The following is a 4,500-nucleotide window of genomic DNA, read 5'->3' as shown; positions in this document are numbered from 1 at the left end:
TATCATGTGTAGATTTGATGTTTTTGGGGGGTCTCTTATTTAAATATAAATAGTGCTTGAAGACAATTATGCAATGAAAGTGAAATAAACAAATGCATAGAAAGATATTTAAATGTCAAGTGGGTAAATTGCAACTTGTAACATCTTAGAGCAATCTATATATCTTATCTTAGAAGCAATCTATCCACCTTCTCTTAGATTATTTAGGCATTCTTTTGAAATAAATAAATATCACTATAAAGACGCGGTTTTGAGATAGCTATCTTATCACTGATGATGTAGGACGTATAGCCAGTACACAGTGACAAACCAGTTCTTTGCATTCTCCAAGGTTATACTGAAGTTTCTTGTCTAAACATTTCAAGGAGTATTTAAAAGTGATATTTACTGAGGTTCAGAAGATCTTTGGCTTCTTTGGCCATCACCATAAGCATTATGTACATAAGACAAGGACAAGGTAGAAGGATCTAAAAGAGCTCATAGAAGAATAAAATGTACGTCTAACAAGGAAATATATCATGTTTATCCACCATTGAGGATATTCTTCCTTATGTATAAATTCTGCTTTATCTCAAATATTCTACAATAAAATTATTAGAAATAAAAAAACACAGAAAGCATAAAAGCAGAGTCAAAACTGGCACAGCAGTAGTGAAGTCTACCTATTCAGGAGGATGAGGCAAGAGGACTGGAAATACAAGGCCTGTCTAGGCTTCAGAGTGAGCCCAAGACCACTCTGAGCAACATAATGAGTTATTATGTAAAAGATGAGGGTTTTTTAAAGCTGGCTGGGGATATAGATCACTGGGTAGTATGCTCACCTAACCTGTGTGAAATACCAGGTTCAATCACTATTATTAGTGGAATCAGAGTATACATTCTAGAGAAACTTAGGAAAAATGATTACCCTTGACAAGAGTATACCATCAGTGCAAGAACTCCAACAATAGCACAGTGAAAATAGCCATCCTATCTTAATGTTATTTTTAGAATCTCTCAAAAAACAGATTAAGGTTTTCTAAAATAAATAATAAATTTTCATGATTCTGTTTGGAATCTATTTTTAATTGGAAAACTATAGTTACCTGTATTTAAAAGCTACTGTGTAATGTATTTTGGAACCAAACTTGAGTGCTGATTTAACAATTTGTTACCTGGAAACAATGAAATACATAGACCAAAGAGGACTTAGATCTAATTATAGAATTGGGAGTAGCAGATACAGTGAATGAAGTAACTACAAATTGGTTCCAACAACAACAACAAAAAAGCAGCTGAATCAACCCATGGAAAATAAGATCTGGGAATCATGCTTGTGTTAGAATTATTGAAATTCTAGAGGTCTGTTTCAGCTATGTAGTACTTTTGATTTGAGCAATGTTCTAACAGAGTCTCTCAGTTTGGTTATGCATTATTTGGTTGAATAGATTGTAACGTGATAGATAGCAACTGAGCCTAGGGCCACAGGGAAAGGCACATGCCTTGGCAGCTGCATATGCTTTACCAATTACACAACTGTGTCGGTCTCAGTCTTGCTGATAAAAAAAAAATGGCATTTACCTCTTCTTAGTAAGCTATAAGATACACACAAGTTTACATGGTAGACAACCCTTAAAATAGGGAGACAGAACTACAAATTCTACTCTTCAACTGAGAAAACTGACATTGCCATCATGGAATCTACATATTGGAAGAAAAAACTAGAGTCCTATTTTAGCCCTATTGACCTACAGATCACATTTGCTTTACAGACACAGTTGAACAGAGTTTTCAGGCTGCTCCTTGTGCACCCAAATTTTACTCTGTGTGTAATCTATAAGGATGCCAAGTATGGCATGGCCTTGGTGGGGACAGAATGACATGGTTTCTGCCCCTAGGATAGGGCCAGCAAATGTGAGCCTCCACCAAGACTGTTGATGACTTCTGTGGAGAGAGAGTTTGTTAGTTAAATAATTTACATATTCTACATCTCTCCATCAAGGAATGTCCTCTCTGTTAACTTTAATGATGCCATGATAACAAGTGACAGCATGAGTCTGGGAGGTGAAGGTGTAGCTAATAGGAATATTCCGGCAAAATTGGTAAATTCTGGGACCTTCAGAACAGTCCTTAAGGCTGTTGAAAAAGGCTCTAAAACATGAGTATATATATATATATATATATAATTTCTCAAAAAAGGATGAAATATGAATTATATGAGGGGCTTCATGAATCTAAAGGAACAAAGGCAGGAACAAAGGCATCAGCACTATGAGCCAACTTGTCAGAAAGATACTAAGGAAAGAGATAAAGAGATTTAAGGAGAGATGATCATAGGTGATCCCACCCAGAAAAGATTCTTTGTTTGTTTATCCTTACAAAGACAGACAAATTTCTGTGTTCGGGCCCAGCCTGGGACAGAGCAAGGTTAGGCCCAGGTATGGTTGAAATCATAATTTCAGGATGGGTCCCACCCAGCCAGCTTATTGTCTGTATTTAACAGAGGCAGGCAGATCTCCGAATTCTTTGCAATGCTAAAAGAAAATGTGTGCTTCCTGTCTCCTAAGAATTAGGGCCTGGGGTCATGAGATTCTGATTCACAGGATAATTGAAAGTAAACCTGGAGTAAATGACTGGATTGGTATATAAAAATAAAGTCTGGAATTATAATCTGCAATAGACAAGCTATCCAGAGAACTGTTAGAATAGCAAAAGAGAACTGCTTGGAGAACAGTCATAAGTAGATAGTAGCAATTGAAAGCTGTACATATAGAGGGATGTCTAGAGATCTCCAGAAAAAGCAGATCAGAGAAGAAGAAAGAACAAAAAGAAAACAGGCTAGAAAGTTGTCTTGAGTAGATAATGGGCTACCAGCTTCAACTTATGATTTGACTTTGAGTAATTTGTTTTCACTGCTTCCAGATATCCATTCCTCAGAATCTCTCTCCAAGCAGAGATCCATCCTTGCATATAACCATGAGCTTAACTGAGAAGCCCAAGTTTTCCCTCACTGTGTAATTTTGATTTTTGGTCAATACCACCTGCCAAGCTGAGTACCTTGAGTACAAAGGGAGAAATAAAAACTAAAAAAGGCCCTTGGATATTTGAAATGACAATGCAATGTTTAGATTTGTTTCTATGTGTGTTTCTGATTGTTTGAATGGAAGCATAAAATGTTTTAAATTTTCTTTTTTGAGACATGAGTCTCACATAAACCAGGTTGGCCTCAAATTTACTATGTAGCTGAGGATGGCTACCTCCTTCTGCCTTCCTCATGTTTGGATTATAACCATGAATATAGACTCTTAAAGAATCTTTTTTTTTCTTCTTGAGACAGTGTTTCTCTGTATAGCCCTGGCTGTCCTGGAACTCACTTTGTAGATCAGGCTGGCCTCAGACTCAGAAATCCGCCTACCTCTGCCTCTGCCTCCTGAGTGCTGGGATTAAAGGCATGTGCCACCATGCCCGGCTAAAGAATCTTAAAGAGATGTAAAATATAAGAAATTGATATGGTAAAATTTAAAATTTGAAAACCAACTAAGTAATTTGGCCTTTAAAGCACAGGGAATGTGAGGGAAAGGGCAAGTGCCAAGGGCTACAAAGCAAAATTACTTGAATTTAACAAACAAAATCAAACTCAAAAAATATTGTAAATTGTCTACCTCTATGTAGGTTAAAATGTCCCAGACATAGATAGCCATTGGCATGAACTGTGAGCTGTAACTAAGTGCAGTGAACAATAAGAGCTGAACCCATGAGAGACTGTGACAGTCCCAACTCATTTGTTCTTACTCACAGAGCCAAAGTGCACAGTGGAGACAACATGCCTGAATCAACATTAAGTTCACATTCAGCCCTTAGGAGAAACCTAACCTATATAGGGCTCATTTCATAGTAGATTCCTTGTCATTTTCCTCTAACTCATACAGCTAAATGTTTGGTAATGATTTTCCCAAATTTGACTTTTTAATAGAAAACTCCAAAGATCTAAAATGTGGACTTTTAAAACCAGAGACAAAAATGTAGCACGAAGAGGAAAGTACATTATTCGAGCTCTATCATCATTGGCTCACCCTTCTCATCCTCTAGGAGAGAAGTCAAGCCATACCCTTAATGAATTCCAGTCACTGGACCAAGAACATGCTATTTTGGGAGAAAGGGTCTGTACTTGTGTTGACCGAAAAGGAGACTAGGCTCTGGACCCCCTTCCAAAGTGATACGGATCACATATAACAGGGAAAGATCACCTGAAGATCTCGAGAATTTTGAGAAAATCAATTAAAACAGATAAATTGATCTGCTGATTCCTTGACAAAGGAATAGCCTAATTAAGTGGCTTAGACATAAAAATGCCTCTAGCCAAAACTTCAGCTAAAATGAGACAATAAATCTTATTAATTATGGGTCCCTAAGACTCTTCCTGCCCTTCTTCATATGGCATGAATGAAGATTTATTACATCTGTTTATTGATAAAATTAACTTATTAGAAAGACCGACTCACACAGGAAGCAAAGTTTCAT

Source organism: Mus musculus, chromosome 17 (assembly GCF_000001635.26).
Source record: "Mus musculus strain C57BL/6J chromosome 17, GRCm38.p6 C57BL/6J".
Taxonomy (NCBI): Eukaryota; Metazoa; Chordata; class Mammalia; order Rodentia; family Muridae; genus Mus; species Mus musculus.
This window is presented reverse-complemented; position numbering follows the sequence as displayed.